General features: G+C 50.3%; 1 long non-coding RNA gene across 1 annotated transcript in view; it reads right to left on the bottom strand.

Annotated features, from left to right (window-relative positions):
* Nucleotides 1-342: 342 nt before the first annotated feature.
* Nucleotides 343-23,862, bottom strand: part of LOC141258244 (uncharacterized) — a 69,287-nt gene continuing 45,767 nt past the window's right edge. The window contains exons 2-3 of the long non-coding RNA XR_012318251.1: nt 1,335-1,455; nt 343-466 (exon numbers count right to left, since the gene is read on the bottom strand). This is a non-coding gene — a long non-coding RNA (uncharacterized lncRNA). The remainder of the gene's footprint in view (nt 467-1,334; nt 1,456-23,862) is intronic.

The following is a 23,862-nucleotide window of genomic DNA, read 5'->3' as shown; positions in this document are numbered from 1 at the left end:
TTAGGATTCTCCTTTGATGGTGGTAAGAGTAGACAGTCATGTGAGCACAAGTATGCAATTTGTATACTTCTGGCCACTTTCCGACTAGACATGTCCGGCCTTGCTTAATTCATTTTCATTGAGTGAGGCCACACCTGTCTACTCGGCACTTGACAGCATTTATGCAAATTGCCGGCACCAGAGAATCCTGACAGCATGCAATGTGCACTGTGAGAATTCAGAAGTCTAGAGTCACATAGAATAACTGCAGACTCATCACACCCATTTTAATGCTTCTACCATAAATAAAATTATGAGATTAGTCAGTATCGCAAAGAAACATTTACATTCAGGTACCTTATAGATGATGTTGTCTCTGATTGGAGTCATTCTTTTTCTCTCCTTCTTTTCTTCATCTTGTCCATACTCCATGATGATTTTTCACAGCCACAGCTCATCTTTGCAGACTTCCATCTTCTCCGGTCACCTGCAGCACATCGCAACACGATGCCGTTAAAAAAATCAGTGTCATAATTTTCCTGAATAAAAATATCTGCTCTACGCTGAGCCCCTTAATAAACAATTGCCACTCACTATATTCTGTGCACAAAATATGAACCCACACATTGTCCCTCTTATGCTATATGACCTACACACTGCCCCCTTCTTACCATACTGGGCCCCCTCTTCACACTTTCCTCTCACACTGTGTCCCCCCTATAGGGTCCAGTCTCTATACTGTACCTCCTCATCACATTCCCACTCCTTGGTATACTGTCCTCTCCTGGCTGTGCCCTTACACTGTTCCTTCATGGTAACCCCCCACAATACTCAGCCTCAATTCAGCAGCCATTCACAATTTCCTCCCGACATACTCCTCAAACATTTCCCCGTCTTCTCATACTGACTCCTCTCACATCCCCCTGCTAATCATACTGTATCCGCATACATTCTTTCCCTCGCTCCTCATCCTGTGATCTGCAGCCATCCCCCACTCACCATAGTGTGTCTGCACCAATCCCTTTCCTCACTCCTCATTCTGTGTCTGCATATATTCCCCTCTTGCTGCTCATACTGTGTCCGCACCCATCCCCCCACTCACCATACGGTGACTGCACCCATGCCCCACTCATACTGTTTCCTTGTACATGCCCCCCATCTGCTCCCTTGCTCCTCATACTGTGTCATCAAATTTCTCTCGCTTCCCCATCCCTTCCTCGTGCCCCAAACTGTGTTCTCAAATCTTATTTCTTCTCTCCCCCCCCCCAAACTGTGTCCTTAAATTTTATTTCCTCTCCCCCACATGCCCCATAACAATAAATCTTTGGTGTCTTCAGCTCCACTGGAGTACTTACCACCATCATTGTATGCGCCTCTGCAGTGCCAGCGAGTGACGTAGGCAGCGTGATCACTTCACCTGATCATGCTGCTGGTGTCTCACTGACCTGGGGGTCAGGGCTTCAATTGTGCTCACTTCTGAAAGACACAAGTACAATTGATCACTGGGAGTCAGCATGCTACACCTTCTTTGAGATGGTTGTCAGTTTTACAGCCAGCTCAAAGAACGGCCGACTCCCAGTCCGGGGGGTGTCAAAATGCAAACACCAGGGAAACATCTCAGACCACCACATCAGGCAGCCCGACAGTGACCCCCTGCTGGCTGCACCCAGCGCAGATGCCCTCCTGCCCCCCTTACCCCTAGATACCCCTCTGTTGGGGCAATAACTAAAGAATCCCTGGGGCATGTTAAGGGATGATAGTATAAGCTGTGTAAGTGACAGGTTACTTAGGAGAGTGTGTTAAGAAGTAAGTGAGCGTGGGTATCGGGACAGGAGGAGGAAGAGAATGAAAGGAATGAAAGTAGAAGAAAGAAAGAAAATAAAATAAAGGAGAAGGCAAAAAAAAAGAAAAAAGGGAGAGAAAAAAAGAGAAAAAAGAGGAAAAAGGGAAAAGAAAAGAAAAATAGGAATTGGGGAAATGATTAGGGTTGCCATATATGGAGGGTATGTGTGGACAGAGACCAAGATGCACTTACCCGTATTGACTATAAGGAGAGAGGAGATGGTCCTCCTTGGCTAGCAAGGTGGAGCTTGTCAACGTGCCTCTTAGTATATGTGATAAGACGGCTTAATTTTTCAGGTTGCTGCGATTACAGCAATACCAGATTTATATAGTTTTTTTCTGTTTTGCATCCATCACACAGTAAAAATGTTTTTTTTTATTTAAAAAAAAACAAAACATTTGTCTCCATATTCTGAGAGCTGTAACTTTTATATTTTTTGGCAAGCAGAGTGCATAAAGGCTTATTTTTTGCACGATGAGTTGGAGATTTGTTTTGGTACCATTTTGGGGTATTTTTTGATTGCTTTTTAATCAGATTTTTAGATGCAGAATAAAAAAAAACAGCAATTCAATTATTGTTTTTATTTTTTATTTTTTGCGCTGTTTACTATGTGGTAAAAGTGATAAGACCGATATATTCTTCAGGTCAGTACGATTACAGTGATACCAGATATATATAGCTTTTTTTATTATTCTTTGTTTCTTTTACACACTAAAAACATTATATTTTACAAATATTGATTTGTTTTTGCCTTGCGATATTCTGAGAGATGTAACTTAGAGCATTTTGTGGAATATAAGACACACCGGACCATAAGATGCACCCCAAATTTTGAGGAGGAAAATAGGAAAAAAAATGTAATGTGTCAAATGAGGGTCCGTCTTATAGTCCGAATTTAGCTTACCGGGTGGACGGCAGTGGTGGGCTTCAAGAAAATGTCGGCGGTGCAGGCAGGAGTGGAGTCCCCGCTCTGTACATTGCTCTCTCGGTGGTGGGCTTCAAGAAAATGGCCACCGGAGACTCTGCATGCGCAGATGGAGATCTTGGCTCACCATTTTCCTGAAGCTCACCGCTAGGAGAGCAATGTGCAGAGCGGGACCTCTGCTCCTGCCTGCACAGCTGACATTTTCATGAAACCCATCGCCAAGACGCCCTCTCCCCTCAAGCCCGGGGCCCACCGCATCTCCCCACTCTTGCCATCGCTGGCTTCCCGGCAGCGGCAGCCCTATTTTTTACATATGTCTTTTTGATCAATTTTATTCAATTTTTTGTGTGTCAGTACGATGAAAAAGCAATATTTTTGCCATGTTTTTAAAAAATTTTTATGGTGTTCGCAGTGCGCAATATGCCCATTTTATAGACCAGGTCGCTCTAAATATGGCAATACCAATTATGCGTACATTTTTTGTTTATTTTTGTTTTAACGCAAACACTGCATTTTTAGTGGCTTTTGGTGACTGGTGTGCGCTTTTTTGTGTGTTCTTTTACTTTTTTAGACATTTTGTGTAATTGTGTTTTTACTTTTTCACTTAGTCCCACTGTGGGACATGTGTATTTTTTACTTTGATCTCTGTACATACGGTATACAGAGTACATGCACAGAGTACATGCATTGCAGTAATCGTGTAATGAAGTGCCTGAGACCGGTCAGTGTCTCACTGACTCAGAGTGTTAAACTCAGTGAGATCTACAGTGGGGAAAAAAAAAAGTATTTAGTAACCACCAATTGTGCAATTTCTCCCACTTAAAAAGATGAGAGAGGCCTGTAATTGACATCATAGGTAGACCTCAACTATGAGAGACAAAATGAGAAAACAAATCCTGAAAATCATTGTCTGATTTGGAAAGAAATTGTTTTCAAATTTTGAAGGAAAATACGCTTTTAGCCAATTACAAACAAGCAAGATTTCTGGCTCTCGCAGACCTGTAACTTCTTCTTTAAGAGGCTCCTCTGTCCTCCACTCATTACCTGTAGCACTGGCACCTGTTTAAACTTGTTATCAGTATAAAAGACACCTGTCCGCAACCTCAAACAGCCACACTCCAAACTCCACTATGGTGAAGTCCGAAGAGCTGTCAAAGGACACCAGAAACAAAATTGTAGCCCTGCACCAGGCTGGGGAGACTGAATCTGCAATAGACAAGCAGCTTGGGAGCAATAATTAGAAAATGGAAGACATACAGTGGTGGCCAAAAGTATTGGCACCCCTACAATTCTGTCAGATAATACTCAGTTTCTTCCTGAAAATGATTGCAATCGCAAATTCTTTGGTATTATTATCTTCATTTAATTTGTCTTCAATGAAAAAACACAAAAAGAATTGCCCTAAAGCCAAATTGGATATAATTCCACACCAAACCTAAAAAAGGGGGTGGACAAAAGTATTGGCACTGTTTGAAAAATCATGTGATGCTTCTCTAATTCGTGTAATTAACAGCACCTGTAACTTACCTGTGGCACCTAACAGGTGTTGGCAATAACTAAATCACACTTGCAGCCAGTTAACATGGATTAAAGTTGACTCAACCTCTGTCCTGTGTCCTTGTGTGTACCACATTGAGCATGGAGAAAAGAAAGAAGACCAAAGAACTGTCTGAGGACTTGAGAAACCAAATTGTGAGGAAGCATGAGCAATCTCAAGGCTACAAGTCCATCTCCAAAGACCTGAATATTCCTGTGTCTTCCGTGCGCAGTGTCATCAAGAAGTTTAAAGCCCATGGCACTGTGGCTAACCTCCCTAGATGTGGACGGAAAAGAAAAATTGACGAGAGATTTCAACGCAAGAATGTGCAGATGGTGGATAAAGAACCTCGACTAACATCCAAACAAGTTCAAGCTGCCCTGCAGTCCGATGGTACAACAGTGTCAACCCGTACTATCCGTCGGCGTCTGAATGAAAAGGGACTGTATGGTAGGATACCCAGGAAGACCCCACTTCTTACCCCGAGAACATAAAAAAGTCAGGCTGGAGTTTGCCAAAACTTACCTGAGAAAGCAGACAGCATAGCCAGAACAATAGACAGAATTTTTAGAAAATAGCAAAAGGCAATGGTACTCACCAGCCAAGGTTTCAAGAAAAAATGCACACCAGGACACGGCCGGCCCCCTTTTGTTAGAAGGAGGTAACACAGGTGCAGAATGCTAATGAACAATCGCCCTCACTCACTCTCACTGGAGGGGCGACTACCCAGCATTAAAACTGCACACAGATGAAACTTGCAGTAGGGTGCAATTCACACACTCGCGGCACTGTGCCTAGCCAGCATCCTATTACACGCCCCTACTATTCGACTAGGCGGGATGCCCGGCACCCTATCCGTGCATCGCAGAGTTGTGAAGCCCCCACTCACAAGGTCACCATTACTGGGCCTGGCCGTGCCCTGGCAGATAAAAAAAGTGCAAAAAATATCATATGAGGTATTAGTTGATATTTTGGCCAAAATACGTAAGCTCGCAACCCATCGTCAAGGGTCCTCACGGTTTTGCGAGTCCCTACTCTAATATTAAAAACAGACAGCATAGCCAGAACAATAGACAGAATTTTTAGAAAATAGCAAAAGGCAATGGTACTCACCAGCCAAGGTTTCAAGAAAAAATGCACCAGTATACACCAGTAAATTATAACGGTGGTTTTGCTGTTCCACGGTAAAAAATCTCTATTATCCTGCTTTTGGCATTTTTTGCCGTAAAAAAAAAACTAATAGTGTCTCCCTGATTTTTCAGACACAAATATATCTGTTGAAAATAGTCTGGTGTAGGCCAGAGAAACACAAGTGTGGTTTTGCAGTTCCACGGTTCAAACCTCTGTATTATCCACTTTTGGGCCATTTGTATCTAAAAAAAAACAGTTTGAGTGTGTCGCTCACTGTTCAGCCGCAAATATATATATTTAAAAAAGTCTGGTATACACCAGTAAATTAGAACTGTGGTTTTGCTGTTGCACTGTAAAAAATCTCTATTATGCAGCTTTTGTTATTTTAGTTTCTCCCTGATTGTTCAGATTGTTTAAAAGAGTTGGGTGAAGGCTAGAGAAATAGAACTGTGGTTTTCCTCTTCCACGGTTCTAATCTACTTTTTATTACCCTTTTTCCATTGATAGTGCGAGTGTAAGCTATTTTACTTCATTTACAATGGGCAAGGCGCGTGGCAAGGGACGTGGAACTGGACGTTCTGGTGATGGTGCGTGCAGAGGACGGGGCCGTGGCCAAGGTGAAAATGTGCCACAACCAACAGCCACATCTTCTCGCTCCCAATTCTTGACCGAATTACTAGGGAAGCACAGAACAACACCAGTATTGCGAACTGATCAGTGTGAACAGGTTATTAATTGGATAGCAGATAATACTTCCAGTTACCTGGGCACCACCACCTCCGGTCTGTCTTCCACACGGTCAAATCTTAGTAGCCGTGAGTCTCGACCGCATACTCCTCCTCACCCTGATGCTCCTTCCTCCCACCATGCCGAGTGTCGTCAGACAGCAACTGATCCCACACTTGGACACTCTGAAGAGCTGTTCACTGGTCCATTTCAAGATTTGTGCCCCTCGCCTGCTCCGCTTGAAGTGGTGGAAGAGTAGATCCCATGTAGCGATGCCCAAATATTTGAACAGCCACGGCCACAGGAAGTCGACGCTGGCAATTTGTCACAAGAGGTGGACGATGACGAGACACAATTGCCAGGAAGTGAGGAGGAGGATTGTAGTGCGCAAGTGGAAGAGGAGGAGGTGGTGGATGATCTAGTAACTGACCCAACATGGCAGGAGGACATGCAGAGCGAGGCCAGCGGCACACAGGGTGAGGGAGGCAGAGTACCCCAACAGACAGAAAGAAGCAATGTGGTGGCCACACACAGAAGGCAGGCAACAGTTCCCCATAACACCAACACGAGGGACGTTGCCAGTGCAACCTGTAGGTCTTCCAGAGTCTAGAATTTTTTTAAAGACTCTGCTGATAACCCCAAAAAGGCCATTTGTACCACCTGCCATGCCAGCATCAGCAGGGGTGACAAAACTACCAGCCTGACCACTACCAGCATGATCAGGCACATGGCAGCAAAGCACCCGACTTTGTGGGGCGAACCACAGGGTCCACGACCAGAGTCAGCGGGTGTCACCACTGCTTCTTCCGCTGTTGTGCGTGCAATAGAACCCCCTGTTGTGTGTGCAAGGCAATCCCCTGTCCATACTGCATGCAAAGATGCCCCCTCCTCTCAGTCTTCACTTGTTATGGCAGTTTCTCAAGAAACAGCATCAACGTCCACGTCCACGTCCCACCGCAGCGTTCAATTGTCCATATCCCAGACCTTTGAACGAAAGCGGAAATTCGCAGCTAAAGCCCCACAGGCCACAGTCCTAAATTCGCACATTCCACGACTGGTTGCGTTGGAAATGCTGCCTTTTAGGCTGGTGGAGACGGAATCCTTCCGCAACCTTTTGGCGGTGGCCGTCCCTCGGTACTCGGTCCCCAGCCGACACTATTTTGCCCGGTGTGCCATCCCCGCACTACACAAGCACGTGTCCCAAAACATCTGCCGTGCCCTCAACAACGCAGTTACTGGGAGAGTCCACCTGACAACGGACACGTGGACAAGTGCTTGTGGCCAGGGATGGTACATCTCCCTGACGGTACACTGGGTAAACATAGTGAAAGCCGGGACCCAGTCGGACCTTGGGACGGAACACATCCTCCCCACACCGAGGATTGCGGGCCCTATGTCAGTCAGAGTTGCCTCCACAGTGTACAGCTCCTCCTCCTCATGTTCAGCCTCGATCTCAGATATCACCACATCAGTTACAAGCTGGAAGCACTGCAGTACTGCCTCCGTCAAGCGGCAACAGGCTGTGCTGAACTCATAAGCTTAGGTGAGAAACCTCACACTGCTTGTGAGTTGTGGACAGCTGTGAAAGAGCAGGCAGATCTGTGGCTCAGACCGCTGAACCTACATCCAGGCATGGTCGTGTGTGACAATGGCCGTAACCTGGTGGCGGCTCTGAGGCAAGGCGAGATCACACACGTGCCATGCCTGGCTCATGTGCTTAACCTCGTGGTTCAGCGGTTTCTTAAACCATAACCCGGGTTGCCAGATCTGCTCGTCAAAGTACGCCACCTGTCAGCTCATTTTCGCAAGTCGGCTACAGCTTCCGCCGCCCTTGCTGTCTTGCAGCAGCGTTTGCAGCTTCCGTCACACCGACTGGTGTGTGATGTTCCCCACACGTTGGAACTCTACCCTCCACATGTTGCAAATGATTTGTGAGCAGAAGAGAGTAGTTGTGGAGTACCAGCTGCAACAAGGCCGTCGATATTCAGGTCAGACTCCACACATAAGAGCTCAGGAGTGGACCTGGATGTCTGACATATGTACCATCTTGACAAACTTTGAGGAGTCCACCAAAATGGTGAGTGGCGATGACGCCATCATTAGTGTCAGCATCCCACTTGTCTGTCTTTTGCAACGCTCTCTGCAGAGAATTAAAGAGGAGGCATTGCAGCCAGAGTATGATGAGATGGATCAAGAAGCCGTATCGGGCGATTACACACAGCCCAGCCTCATCTCATCCCAACGTGCACTGGGGGACAATGAGGGAGAGGAGAAGTAGGAGGAAGAACAGGAGCTTGTATCATGCGCTGTAGACGGTATTACCTGTACAACTGTCATACCGTCGGTTCAGCGTGGGTGGCCTGAGGATACTGGGGACGAGGAGGAGGAGAGCATGGTCAGTCGTCATCTTGGTGAGGACACGGAAGTCTTGCCCGTTACCAGTCTGGCACGCATGGCTGACTTTATGTTACGCTGCCTTAACCGTGACCCTCGCGTTGTCAAAATGTTGGATGACAGTCATTACTGGTTGGTGACACTTTTAGACCCACGCTACAAGGAGAACTTTCACTCTCTTATTCCTGAGGTGGAGAGGTCTACAAAAATGGAGCAGTAGCAGAAGGCACTTGCTGCAGAACTGTTAAAAAAATTCCCATCTGAACATGCTAGCGGCAGAGGTCACAGTTCGGTGCCCAACCAAGGCGTACATGCAAGAGAGACACAACTCCAATCCAGCAAAGGCAGGGGAACACTGTCAATGTTCTGGGACAGTTTTCTCAGACCCTCCCTTCGGACTGACCCAGAGGCGCGGGGTACTCTCACAAGTAGTGGAAAGTTTCAAAAGATGGCGAGGGAGTACCTTGCCAACCGTACCAGCGTCCTCCGTGATTCCTCTGTGCCTTTTAATTATTGGGTATCCAAGCTGGACACTTGGAATGAACTCGCTCTGTACGCCTTTGAGGTCCTGGCCTGCCCTGCCGCCAGCGTGTTATCGGAGCGTGTTTTAGGTGCTGCTGGGGGAATTATAACTGATAAGCGCACTTGCCTGTCAACTGACAATGCTGACAAGCTGACCCTTATCAAAATGAACAAGGGCTGGATTGGGCCAGACTTCTCATCACCACCAAATGACAGCAGAGTAACATAAAGTCAAATCCACTGTGTTATTTCGGGAGGTGTATTCACATGCACCGCTTCACGCCCACACATGGGTATACGTTTTATGTTCTTCTCCTTATCCTCAGCCTCCACCACCACTATACCGCCAGGGTGACCGTGGGGTCCGTGTTGCCATTATTGAAAGTTCCTCTGTCCTTATTTTTGTCAGCTTTTGCTTGGAAGGCATAAGCAAAGACTATTTTTAAGATGCCGTACTGTATGGCTCTTGTAAGGGGCATTAAAACCGTCTTGTTAAGCTACTGTGACCTCCACCACTTTTCCAAGGGGCATTAAAACCATCTTGTTAAGCTACAGTGACCTCCACGTCTCTTTCGAGGGGCATTAAAACCGTCTTGTTAAGCTACTGTGACCTCCACCACTTTTCCAAGGGGCATTAAAACCATCTTGTTAAGCTACTGGGACCTCCACGTCTCTTCTGAGGGGCATTAAAACCGTCTTGTTAAGCTACTGTGACCTCCACGTCTCTTTTGAGGGGCATTAAAACCGTCTTGTTAAGCTACTGTGACCTCCACGTCTCTTTTAAGGGGCATTAAAACCGTCTTGTTAAGCTACTGTGACCTCCACCACTTTTCCAAGGGGCATTAAAACCGTCTTGTTAAGCTACTTGGACCTCCACGTCTCTTCCGAGGGGCATTAAAACCGTCTTGTTAAGCTACTGTTGTTAGAACCCTCCTGTTAGTTTTTTTCTATTTTGTGGTCACGTGACCTGATGCCTATTTATTCCAGCTCTGCCCTTCTGGCTTTGCTGGACTTCAGTGTTACTTTGACTCTTAATCTAGCCAGGTGCTTTGTACCTATCTCTATAGCTTGCTTGGTCCTTGGACCTCTAAGTATTTTTGTCTGTTTGTCTTTTTGCTCTGCTACAACTTCTGCTAGGAGGTGTCCAATTTTTGTCCCAGTCCTTAGTACTTTTAGGGACCCCTCCCTTATATCTATAGGTCTGCGTTCAGACTAGCTGAGGACTAAGGCGGGTCTGTTCACAAGGAACAGGTTGCCCGCTGCATCGTAGGGAATCAGCTTAGTCCTATTGTAGGGACAGTTTTCCTATCTTTCCTTAGTTCTTGTAGCAGATCATAACAACTGTGACCTCCACGTCTCTTCCGAGGGGCATTAAAACCGTCTTGTTAAGCTACTGTGACCTCCACGTCTCTTTCGAGGGGCATTAAAACCGTCTTGTTAAGCTACTGTGACCTCCACCACTTTTCCAAGGGGCATTAAAACTGTCTTGTTAAGCTACTGTGACCTCCACCACTTTTCCAAGGGGCATTAAAACTGTCTTGTTAAGCTACTGTGACCTCCACCACTTTTCCAAGGGGCATTAAAACTGTCTTGTTAAGCTACTGAGACCTCCACGTCTCTTCCGAGGTGCATTAAAACCGTCTTGTTAAGGTACTGTGACCTCCACCACTTTTCCAAGGGGCATTAAAACTGTCTTGTTAAGCTACTGTGACCTCCACCACTTTTCCAAGGGGCATTAAAACTGTCTTGTTAAGCTACTGGGACCTCCATGTCTCTTCCGAGAGGCATTAAAACCGTCTTGTTAAGCTACTGTGACCTCCACATCTCTTTCGAGGGGCACTAAAACCGTCTTGTTAAGCTACTGTGACCTCCACTACTTTTCCAAGGGGCATTAAAACAGTCTTGTTAAGCTACTGTGACCTCCACCACTTTTTCAAGGGGCATTAAAACCATCTTGTTAAGCTACTGTGACCTCCACGTCTCTTCAAAGGGGCATTAAAAGCGTCTTCTTAAACCACTCTGAACTCCACAGCTCTTCCAAGGGGCATTGAAATGTTGTTTTTAATTACCTCTAACCTCCACGACTCTTCCAACGGGCATTGCATTTCCTCCTAATTTTAGTCAGCTTTTGCTTTTCAATGCAAAGGCGAAAACTAAGGGAGACCCACTCCCCAATAATGGGTAGAAGGTTTTTAGTACGCTGTAATCCACGTCTGTTTCAAGGAGCATTGCAGTTCCTCATAATTTTTGGAAAGCTTTCCATTCACTGCTTAGGCCAACAGTGTACAGGAGACCCAGTTGCTATAAATGGAAAAAACGGTTTAGTTAAGGCCCTCTGATCTCCATGTCATTTCCAAAGGGCATTGGAGTGCCTCAAAATTTTTGGTAGGCATTGCACTCACTGTATACCCTATAACTGTGTAGCCGAAACGCTCCTTTTGTTACAGAAACATATCCTACAAGACATATGTGGTTGACTGGCCTGATATTGATGTGAATGGTCCCTGTTCCTCCTGCTCTTTCTCCTTTGCCACTACCTCATCCATCATTCATCACCTGAAGCTTTGTTTTAACGGGAGTCATAGAACTGGGATAGTAGCAGGAAAACATCCAGCAATCCTCGGAGGAGGTAGGATATGCGCCAAAACGCTGACCACCTCAGGCCTAGCCGCTACTACATACATGCGCTTGCATTCCAAGAAAACAAAGCAGATGCTAACTTCTATCATCATCATCATGCTCCTCACCTTGGCACTCTCAACTCCTCTGATGGAGAAGCCAGGGCACATTTCAAGTGCAAGCTAGCAGTATAGTATTGCAGCCTGCGGGTGGGTGGGTGGGTGGTTGGCTGCATATTTGCGCTTGCATTGCAAGGAATGGGGGAGGTACAATTGAACACTGCCCTGGGACAAGGACTTGCACGGGCATAGTTGGCAGTCTGCATCTTCTGATGCGGCAAGGATCACTTCTGATGGGCACACTTTTAGGCAGTGACCTGGGTGTCAGAGATGCTTCCAGGGGTCTTCCCCATGCTGTTCCCATGTCTTTTCAGCACTGTATGCATGTGTCACACAGCACATGGCCAGATAAGGTTGTAAAATGTTAAAATGACATTTCCCGGTGAATGCATTTGTCACGGTTGAAAGCAATACAAAAGTGCAAAAACGCATAAAAAATGCTACTTGTGAACATAGCCCAAGGTGTGGAGGAGTATTTTTTTGGGGGTTATTTATTTTACCTTATACACAAGTCTTTACCCTGGAAAGGAACTTCCTTAACATATTTCACAGGAAAGCAGTTTCAGTTTCACTTTTGAACTTTTTATTGTGAGCCCTTAAAAGTGGCTTAATACCTCTGACCACGTTGTTGACAGCAGTGACCTGGGGGTCAGAAATGCTTCCTGGGGCGATCCCCATGCTGTCCCCATGTCATTTGAGCACTGTCACTATCGTTTTGGGCACTTGTTAGGCTTTTAAAGGACTGCCGGGGGTGCCGCCGCAAAAAATGCTCGGGTCTCCCATAGACTAACATTGGGCTCGTTGCTCGGGTCGAGCACCCGAGTATCACGGCGAGCTCGGCCCGAGCTTCGAGCACCCAAGCATTTTAGTGCTCGCTCAACACTAGATATGACCCATCCACATGCTCTGGGGGGACACCTGGGGGTCAAGAAAACTGAGGAGAGAGTAATGAGGAGGTTCTATAGGCCAGGATGTTACTGGGAGATCTTAGACTATTGTAGGTCCTGTCCCACCTGCCAGATAACCGCGCCCTCCTTACACTTCCGTAGTCCCCTGGTCCCACTACCTGTGATAGAGGTCCCCTTTGAGAGGATTGCCATAGACCTCGTGGGTCCCCTAGTTAAATCGGCCCAGGGCCAACAATACATCCTGGTGGTCATGGACTGTGCGACCCGATACCCTGAAGCAGTATCCCTAAGGAACTCGTCAAGCTAGACTATAGCCCAGGAACTTGTCCATATTTTTCCCAGGACAGGTCTGCCAAAGGAAATTTTGATATACCAGGGAACCCCCTTCATGAGCAAAGTGATGAAGGAGTTACGTAAGGCCCTTCAGATTGCCCAGCTATGGAACTCAGTTTACCATCCACAGACGGACGGCCTAGTGGAGTGCTTAAACAAGACCTTAAAGACGATGTTCAGGAAGGTTGTTGAGAAGGATGGGTGAGACTCAAACTACCTGCTTCCGTTTATGCTCTTCTCCGTCAGAGAAGTTCCTCAAGCCTCCACTGGCTTCTCTCCATTCAAGCTCCTTTATGGTCGGCATCCCAGAGGACTCCTAGACATCGCCAAGGAAACCTGGGAGGGTGAGGTCACGCGCCACCAGAGCATCTTCAAGCACGTCACCCAGTTGCAGGAGAGAATGGCAAAATTGATGCCCATCGTGAAGGAACATCTCCTCCAGACGCAGGAAGCACAGGAAAGGGTGTATAATTGGTCAGCAAAGCTGAGGCAGTTCTAGCCTGGGGATCTCATTCTGGTGCTTATTCCTACCATTGAGAGCAAGTTCCTGGACAAGTGGCAAGGCCTGTATGAGTATGAGGTGGTGGAGAAACTCAGCGAAGTGAACTACAAAGTCCACCAGCCTGGTCGAAGAAAGCCACACCAAATATATCATGTGAACTTGCTAAAGCCGTGGTGAGATTGAGAAACGCTGAGGATTCCTTGTTTGGGAGCCAGTCCCAAAGCCAAAGTGGAGGACGTCACGATAACAGAGACTATCGCTGGCCCAGAAGCAACAGTGTAGAGAGCTGTTGCAACAGAACCGTGACCTCTTCTCAAAGTTGCTGGGGCGTACGTATGTGGTCGAGCATGACGTGCTGACAGAAGTGCATGTTAGGGTAAACCTTAAGCCCTATAGAATTCATGAAGTCCGCCGTAAGGAGATCTTAACCGAGGTGAAGAGGATGCTGGACCTCGGTGTGATAGAGGAATCAAAGAGCGGATGGTCAAGTCCCATCGTTTTCGTGCCAAAGCTTGATGGGGAGTGGAGGTTTTGCAATGATTACCGCCGGCTGAATGAGATATCCAAGTGTGACGCATACCCGATGCCCCATGTCGGTGAACTCATCGAAAGGCTTGGACCTGCGAGGTATATTACCACCCTCGAACTGACGAAGTGCTACTGGCTTTCTCAACACCTGATGGGTGTTTCCAATACACTCGAATGCCTTTTCGAACTGCAGGGGGCCCCAACCAATTTCCAGACGGCCATGGATTGGATCCTCGCTCCACATAAGAAGTATGCCGCAGCCTACCTTCATGACATTGTCGTCTTTAGCCCTGACTGGACTAGTCATCTACCAAAGGTACAGGTGTTTCTGAATGCTCTGAGGAAAGCTGGATTTACTATGAATCCAAAAAAATGTGCCATTGGAAAGGAGGAGGCCAAGTACTTAGGCTATTGTTGGGAGAGGCGAAATTAAACCACAAGTCAATAAAGTTGAGGCAATCCAGAACTGGTCTCAACCGCTCTCCAAGAAGCAGGTGAGAGCATTTCTCAGGATTGTGGGATATTACTGGCAGTTTATTCCAAATTTTGCCATGATAGCAGCGCCACTTACGGATCTTCTCAAAGGCACCAAATTAACAATGGCAAAATGGATGGTTGAAACGGAGACGGCGTTCCAACAGCAGAAGCTGGCACTGTGTAAGCAGCCGGTCCTGGTCACACTAGACTTTCATAAGGAATTTGTGGTCCAGACAGATGCTTCAGATGTTGACCTAGAAGTCGTGCTCTCCCAAGAGATAAATGGGGAGAAACATCCCATCCTGTATCTGAGCAGGAAGCTCTTATCCTGCGAGAAAAATTACGCTATAGTAGAGAAAGAATGCCTAGCCATAAAATGAGCCGTAGATACGCTGAGATATTACCTACTAGGTAGTAGGAAGTTTAAACTGGTGTCAGACCATGCCCCTTTCAGATGGTTCAGGGAAAAGAAGGGTAAGAATGCCAGGGTGACTAGGTGGTTCTTAGGTCTCCAGGACTTTAATTTTCACGTGGAGGATATGTAGCACCCCGAGGGCTCAGCTGCTACAGGGGTATTGCACCTCAAACCAGAGGTGTGATATTCCACTCCCGGGTAAGGATGGATTGTGGACCAGGACTCGGTAGGCTGCATGCACCACACACACCCCATTTCCGAGGGACAGCTCAACGGGGCTCCCACTAGACAGAAGTGCAGGCACGACAGCATCTGTCCCTGACTGGAGTGGGGAGGGGGAGGAAAACCCAGTGGTGTAGGAGCAGATAGGGGTGGGTCTCTGGGCAAAGGTAGGAGCCCATTGGTTGCTAGTCACCTGGGCTCACACATAGAGGGAGGTATATAAGGTGGGCACCATCTTAGAACAGTGTTCAGTCCGGGGAGTCTGTTCAGAGAGGAGTTCAGCCAGAGAGGGCTGACAGGGAGCTGTGGCTCAGTCTGGGCCCAGCTCCACGAGGCAGGCCTGGAGTGGAGGCCAGAAACAGCAGAGGGAACAGGAACAGAAGAGAAAGGAAACAAGGAACAGCACATTAAGAGAGGCCCAGAGACACGAGAGAAGGAACCCCATAGGCCCAGGAGATTGCGGGTGACGGGTTGGCAGAACAGGGTACCGGATCCCAAATTGGTGGAGACGACTAATCCTCAGCCAAAGACCGGCGGTCGTGACTATATCTCGGTGCGACCCCTCACTACACCTACCAGGAAGGCACACCACATAGGGTCAGGGACGCAGAGATCAGCGTACCAAGAGAAGGCCCGAGGCAGCCGGACAAACGTAGAGTCACTGGTGGGGCACGGCCAGAGAAGGGAAGAGAAGGGAGCCCTGTGCCACGCTCTGGAATTGCCTGGGAGTTGGTCGAGCCCCTTTCCTGGTGGACGCAGCACGGCTTGGGCAGTCACCGCCGGTACCGAGGTGACTAGGACCAGTAAAGAACTGTGAGTATAGCATTGGAAACTGCAACCACACGTCTCTGTGCTTCTTCGCCACACCAGCACTACCAGTGCTGGGACGCTCGTGCACCATCACTCCCATCATCCACACTAACTGCCCTGAGGCTGTACTTCTCCCGTGGGGAGTCATCCCATTCTTAGCTGCACACATAACACCGGCCTCAGCGGTCTGCCTTGCAGCGGCGACCCCCACTGACCGCAATCCACGGGTGGCGTAGTCAGACTATTATCTCACTAATAAGACTGCCACTGAATTGACCACCCTGGGCACGGACCGTGTCAATGCCACGGAGACTACAACCCCCAGAGATCCGGCTCCGGGTATTCCCTGCACAACACAGGCCCAAAGGGCGCGTCAACTTTGGCGTAGTCGGCAGGATCGTTACCAACCCGCCACAAACGGGTATTGCGTGACTGAGGAGAAAAAGACTGTATTATCGAAGATTGACTGTATGGAAAATGGCGCCCGCCCCGGCAGAAGGGGCGCCATAATGTGCGCGCCAAAAGACAACAGGAGGCCACCTCCCATCGTGGGCCAGGTCCCAGAATGGCGCCAAAGAAGTAGCCCGCCCCCACCAGCCACGAATGCGGCTGTGGAAATGTCCATCAGCGTGAGAGAGCTGCCCCTGAAACTGACTGTCACCAAGTTGCCCCAAGACCACCCCCAATGGGGGCGGGAAGTGAAGAAAACTGTGGGGCAGGGCGCGGTCTGGATCAGTCTAGACAGACCGCACCCGGAAATGGAGGAAGCGCCCAGCAGTACCAACACCTTGGTCCGGAGCCTGCTGCAGGCCGCACCGCCATACAGCCTGGTGGAGATCCTGGCGCAGCTCCCCAGAGACCCGGAGCGTGCGCAGGCTGCGCTGGAGACTTGGACCGGAGGATGGTCCGGGCGCAGCAGAATGCGCTGGCCGAGTGGAGAAGAGAGATGGCCCGGCAGGCTGGAACCCGCCAGCAGGAGGCGCCACCCGCAACCTGGAGCACGCCTGCCCCTGAGGATGGTGCAGGAGGGACGAAGGCCGGAGATGACACCGCGGAGGGAGCCGCGAGGACTGAGGCAGGTAATGGGGACGTCACCACGCCGAGCCCAGCAGCTGCAAGCTTGCCTCAGCCTCCCGTCGCAGAGCCCGAAGCCCTACTCACCACACCCTTTGACTTGCCGCCACTGCTCCCAACTAGGCCTCAAGCAGCAGGAGCCGCGGTCACGCCCCGTTCCGCGCTACGCCCCTCGACCCCGGGCGCGGCAAAAGAGGAAGTACCACCGGCCTGGTCGCAAGGCCTGGTGAACCCGGGCGCCGCTGCCCCTCCAGCGCCCTCTTCCTCAACAGTGCCACCCCCAGGCCCAACTGGAAATTTCCCGGCCTGGTCGCAAGGCCGAGTGCCCCCGGGCGCTGCTCTCCGACCGAGGCCCGTGGTGCCACCCCTGGGCGCAGACCTCTTTGCGCAACATACCAGCCCGGACGGGCTGCCCTTCGTGTGGCCACCGGAGTACGTCAACCCCCGTCTCCGGAGAGAACAACCCCTGCGTGAACCTCTGATCCCGGCTCCGGAGCCTGCCAAAATCACTCCGCTCCCGCTGGAGGACGCTCAATTTGCATGGGATCCCACCGGTGAGAATCTCATGGGGTTCACCCAGGAGACCCGGGCGGACGCAGCCCGGCGCGAGGAGAGCTGCTGTCAACAGCTGGAGGTATTTGAGAGGGAACGGCGGGAGAGGTGGATCCGAGAGGAACAGCTGCAGGCCCGGAGCACGGAGCAGAAGCGCAGGGCCCGACAAGACCCCCGAGCCGCCCGCGGTCCCCGAGTCAACGGGACCGTAATAAAGTTCCAGCTGGAGCATGGCTGGGGCTTTCTCAGAGACCATAGAACACCCGGCGACGTCTTTGTCACCCGCAGGGATGTCGAGAGCCACCTGCCGGAGGGACACCGCGGACGCGATCTCTACCCGGGTGATGTGGTCACCGTCACCCGGCACAAGGGTGCCAAGGGACCGTACGCCCTCCACGCTCACGGAGGTGGAACTGCAGTACCGCCCAGACACTGAGTACCCTGAGGGTCCGGACGGACCAGAAGATTACCCGGAAGAGCAAGGAGCGTCAGGAGGACACCGTTACCAGTGAACGGTAAATTGAACTGTATATAGTTACCCATCAGGGTATAAGAACTGATGTTGGAACTGTTACGGGATTGAAGTGTGGTCCCTGTTGGGACTAATGTGGAACTGTTAAAGGACTGTTACATGCCAAGTTACCCCCTTCTTTACCAGGCTGAGGACTGTGAGCAGCCATTCCCCCCCCTTTCCAATCGGCCGGGGACTGGGAACGGCCAATCCCTTGTAAATAGTTGCGCTTCTTAAAGCGCCCCCTACTGGTTTTATAAAAAAAAAAACTGCAACGTCTACCTCAGGAAGAATTAAATGGACTGTTGCACCTTTAAGAGAAAGTGAACACTTGGTCGCAAGTTGCACAGCGGCCAGAACTCAAGAATGTGTTTGTGGAAGAATGTTTTGCTTGACAATGTTTTTACTGAAAAAGTTTGATATGCTGCTAAAATAGTGATGCCAAAGTTTTATATAGTGTTTTATAAAAGAGTTCCGGTGGCATTAGTAAGATGTTTTATACCAGTAACGTTAAACAGAGAAGAGTATCTCCCATAAAGGGATGAGTAAATAGTTAATGTCTTATATACGAATGCATTCTAAAATTTTTGTATGTTTAAATTGTTTTTATTCTTTTCCAGCCCGAGGACGTGCTGTGACTTACCAGGGGGGAATGTAGCACCCCGAGGGCTCGGCTGCTACAGGGGTATTGCACCTCAAACCAGAGGTGTGATATTCCACTCCCGGGTAAGGATGGATTGTGGACCAGGACTCGGTAGGCTGCATACACCACACACACCCCATTTCCGAGGGACAGCTCAACGGTGCTCCCACTAGACAGAAGTGCAGGCACGACAGCATCTGTCCCTGGCTGGAGTGGGGAGGGGGAGGAAAACCCAGTGGTGTAGGAGCAGATAGGGGTGGGTCTCTGGGCAAAGGTAGGAGCCCATTGGTTGCTAGTCACCTGGGCTCACACATAGAGGGAGGTATATAAGGTGGGCACCATCTTAGAACAGTGTTCAGTCCGGGGAGTCTGTTCAGAAAGGAGTTCAGCCAGAGAGGGCTGACAGGGAGCTGTGGCTCAGTCTGGGCCCAGCTCCACGAGGCAGGCCTGGAGTGGAGGCCAGAAACAGCAGAGGGAACAGGAACAGAAGAGAAAGGAAACAAGGAACAGCACATTAAGAGAGGCCCAGAGACACGAGAGAAGGAACCCCATAGGCCCAGGAGATTGCGGGTGACGGGTTGGCAGAACAGGGTACCGGATCCCAAATTGGTGGAGGCGACTAATCCTCAGCCAAAGACCGGCGGTCGTGACTATATCTCGGTGCGACCCCTCACTACACCTACCAGGAAGGCACACCACATAGGGTCAGGGACGCAGAGATCAGCGTACCAAGAGAAGGCCCGAGGCAGCCGGACAAACGTAGAGTCACTGGTGGGGCAAGGCCAGAGAAGGGAAGAGAAGGGAGCTGTAACATACCTGGCGGCGTCCTTGCATGGTGGTCCATCTCCCACTGTGCAAGAGGGCGCACTTGTTCTCCTGTCCAGAATGTCTCTCTGGCTTCCCTCCATGCTGTCTGTTTGTGTCTGTTTCTGCTGCTTAAGGGCGGCGCCCGATCACTTCCTGCCTTTTGTACCTGCTGTGGGTCACACCCCTTGTGCGTCCTCAGCCTATTGCTGTCTGTCACTTGGTATATAGCTCAGCAGCTCCCTTCTATCCCTGCCTGAGCATAGTGTTTCCTTCAGTGTGTGCTTGCACTCTGAAGGTGCCAGGTCCCGTCTCTTGTCTCCTGCTTTTTGTATCAGTTCCCGTGTCTGAACTGAGTCCTGTATGTCTCCTGCTTTGCGGTATCAGCTCCCGTGTCTGAACTGTGTCCTGTATGTCTCCTGCTTTGCGGTATCAGCTCCCGTGTCTGAACTGAGTCCTGTATGTCTCCTGCTTTGCGGTATCAGCTCCCGTGTCTGAACTGACTCCTTTCTGTGTTCTCTTGTCTGTCCTGTCTGAACACGCTCCTAGCCTGTTCCTCTCGCCTTCTAGTGGCCGATTTCCTAGACCCGCTCCTGTGTCTGGTCTGTCCTGTCTGAACACGCTCCTTGCCTGTTCGTTCCGCCTTCTAGTGGCCGATTTCCTAGACCCGCTCCTGCGTCTGGTCTGTCCTGTCTGAACACGCTCCTTGCCTGTTCGTTCCGCCTCTCTGGGGGCCGTATTCCCAGACCCGCTCCTGTATCCCTCTGCAGTGTCGGTCTCCTCCGTACACTCAGTTCCAGTCTGAACTCTCTCCTGTCCTTTACCTGTTTTGCCTCTATGTCCGTTCCCTTCCTTTTTCTGCAGAGTCTGAACTCGTACCTAACTCCTGCTTGTTGTCTCTGCAAGTACTGTGTGAGTATCTGGCTCTGTCTTTCCCTTCCTGTCTGTTCCGTGTGAACAGAGCCCTGTCCTCCCTGCTCAGCCTTGTCTGCACTCTAGCTGTGCTTGCCTGTAACCCTCTGCCTGTATTGTTCCTGAGTCCCGGTGTGTACTGGGTCCTATCCCGCCCTTGTTCCTACCTGCTAGTGCCTCCCTGTCTGCACTCTAGCTGTGCTTGCCTTTACCCCCCTGCCTGCATACCCGCCTGCCTGCATACCAGTCGTGCCTGCCTATACCCTCCAGTCTGTGTGCCAGCCTACCAGCCTGTTCCTGTATTCCCCTGTGTGGGTCAACAGCCGTGTCCGGGGTCTGTCCTGGAGTAGCACCTGGTCCCTCTGCTCGGTTCCTCCTTGGTGCACTGGCGTCGTATGCCGTCGTGCGACCCTGGTCGGATCGGGTGAATACTTAGTCACGCCCCTCCAGGCATTCACTCTCCGGCACGGTCCAGTGGAATCACTACCAATCACACGCACACGCCGCTTAGCCCGGGCGTGTGCATAACAGCATGCTCAGGCCATGGTTCCCGTTGAGCCCCACGGCCTTCACTCTTTGAGAAGTTTTTCCAGCGAATACATGCATTAAAATAAAATAAATAAATTTTTTTCCCCCTTTAGCTGAGTTCCAGGCGAATTACGCACCCGTCCAGATGGATCTATCAGCCCTCGTTCCTGCGGATCCGCCACGTTACTATGGGGATCCAAGACAGTGTCGTGCATTTGTGGAGCAATGCATGCTACACTTTAAGGCCTACCCTCTCTATTTTCCTTCCGATTGGGCTAAAGTGGCCTTTATGATTGACTACCTAGCGGGTGATGCCTTGAAATGGGTCACCCCCCTATGGGAAGCATGGGATCCTGTCATCCTTGACCTGCAGGCCTTCCTGGTGGCCTTTCGTATGGTCTTCGAGGACCCTAACTCTGAAGCCCCTGCTGAAGCTTCACTTCCCAATATCCCGGAGCAGCCCCGACGGGTAATGTGTGTGGGTAGCGCAATAGTCCTCCAGCCCAATGAGACTACTGCCCACCCAGAATCCTCACAGGGTGACTACGCTTTCCGGAATACTTCTCTCAACCTCAAGAGGCAGTCCAGACGTGCTAGACTTAGAGGCAAGCCGTCACGCCAGGGTCTGTCCTCCCTGAGACCTCCTGACCCCAGCCTTGGAGTCCCTACTGAAGCTTCATCTCCCTGTATCCCGGAGAAACCCCAATGGGTAATGTGCGTGAGTAGTGCACCAGTTCTCCTGGCCGAAGAGACTTCTGCCCATCCAGACTCCACACAGGAGAACTTCCTGCACCCGGCATCAGATGCTTCTTTCTCTTTAACCGGTGTGCATGTCCAAGGATGCTCCAAAGCAGAGGTTACTCCTGAGTCTCTACACCCCTCCGACCAGGCGGAGGACCTCCAGTTGTGCTCAGAATCCTTCGGGGTGCCACCTGGTGGTGAATGGACAGAGACTTTCCTATATCCTGGATCTGATACCTCGCTTGCTTCGTCCAGTGAGTCCGACCTAGTGTACTCTGAAGCAGAGGTTACCCGTGAGTCTCTACACCCCTCTGACCAGGCGGAGGACCGCCAGCTGTCTCCAGAACCCTTCGGGGTGCCACCTGGTGGTGAATGGACAGAGACTTCCCTATACTCGGTACCCGATACCTCGCCTGCTTCCTCCAGTGAGTCCGACCTAGTGTACTCTGAAGCAGAGGTTACCCGTGAGTCTCTACACCCCTCTGACCAGGCGGAGGACCGCCAGCTGTCTCCAGAACCCTTCGGGGTGCCACCTGGTGGTGAATGGACAGAGACTTCCCTATACTCGGTACCCGATACCTCGCCTGCTTCCTCCAGTGAGTCCGACCTAGTGTACTCTGAAGCAGAGGTTACCCGTGAGTCTCTACACCCCTCTGACCAGGCGGAGGACCGCCAGCTGTCTCCAGAACCCTTTGGGGTGCCACCTGGTGGTGAATGGACAGAGACTTTCCTATACTCGGTACCCGATACCTCGCCTGCTTCCTCCAGTGAGTCCGACCTAGTGTACTCTGAAGCAGTTGTTTTCTCTGAGCCTCTGCACTCTTCTGACCCGGCGGAGGACCTCCAGTTGTTTCCTGAATCCTCCGGGATACCACCAGATAACAAAGAGACAGTGACTTTTCCTCATTATGTACCTGATAACCCGTCTATTTCTTCCTGTGAGCTTGACAAGATGTACCTCGAAGCAGAGATTACCCTTAAGTCTCTGTCCCCCTCCAACCCAGTGAACGACTGGCCCTCGAATTCCCTGCGGAAGATTCTGGCAGGCCTGAAGAAGAGGGGGCGTAAGGGGGGAGGTACTGTAACATACCTGGCGGCGTCCTTGCATGGTGGTCCATCTCCCACTGTGCAAGAGGGCGCACTTGTTCTCCTGTCCAGAATGTCTCTCTGGCTTCCCTCCATGCTGTCTGTTTGTGTCTGTTTCTGCTGCTTAAGGGCGGCGCCCGATCACTTCCTGCCTTTTGTACCTGCTGTGGGTCACACCCCTTGTGCGTCCTCAGCCTATTGCTGTCTGTCACTTGGTATATAGCTCAGCAGCTCCCTTCTATCCCTGCCTGAGCATAGTGTTTCCTTCAGTGTGTGCTTGCACTCTGAAGGTGCCAGGTCCCGTCTCTTGTCTCCTGCTTTTTGTATCAGTTCCCGTGTCTGAACTGAGTCCTGTATGTCTCCTGCTTTGCGGTATCAGCTCCCGTGTCTGAACTGTGTCCTGTATGTCTCCTGCTTTGCGGTATCAGCTCCCGTGTCTGAACTGAGTCCTGTATGTCTCCTGCTTTGCGGTATCAGCTCCCGTGTCTGAACTGACTCCTTTCTGTGTTCTCTTGTCTGTCCTGTCTGAACACGCTCCTAGCCTGTTCCTCTCGCCTTCTAGTGGCCGATTTCCTAGACCCGCTCCTGTGTCTGGTCTGTCCTGTCTGAACACGCTCCTTGCCTGTTCGTTCCGCCTTCTAGTGGCCGATTTCCTAGACCCGCTCCTGCGTCTGGTCTGTCCTGTCTGAACACGCTCCTTGCCTGTTCGTTCCGCCTCTCTGGGGGCCGTATTCCCAGACCCGCTCCTGTATCCCTCTGCAGTGTCGGTCTCCTCCGTACACTCAGTTCCAGTCTGAACTCTCTCCTGTCCTTTACCTGTTTTGCCTCTATGTCCGTTCCCTTCCTTTTTCTGCAGAGTCTGAACTCGTACCTAACTCCTGCTTGTTGTCTCTGCAAGTACTGTGTGAGTATCTGGCTCTGTCTTTCCCTTCCTGTCTGTTCCGTGTGAACAGAGCCCTGTCCTCCCTGCTCAGCCTTGTCTGCACTCTAGCTGTGCTTGCCTGTAACCCTCTGCCTGTAT

Source organism: Phyllobates terribilis, unplaced genomic scaffold (genome assembly GCF_046119375.1).
Source record: "Phyllobates terribilis strain yellow unplaced genomic scaffold, ASM4611937v1 Scaffold_3__8_contigs__length_932513732, whole genome shotgun sequence".
NCBI lineage: Eukaryota > Metazoa > Chordata > Amphibia > Anura > Dendrobatidae > Phyllobates > Phyllobates terribilis.
The sequence above is the reverse complement of the archived record's forward strand: the minus strand, read 5'-3'. Positions and strand labels throughout refer to the sequence as shown.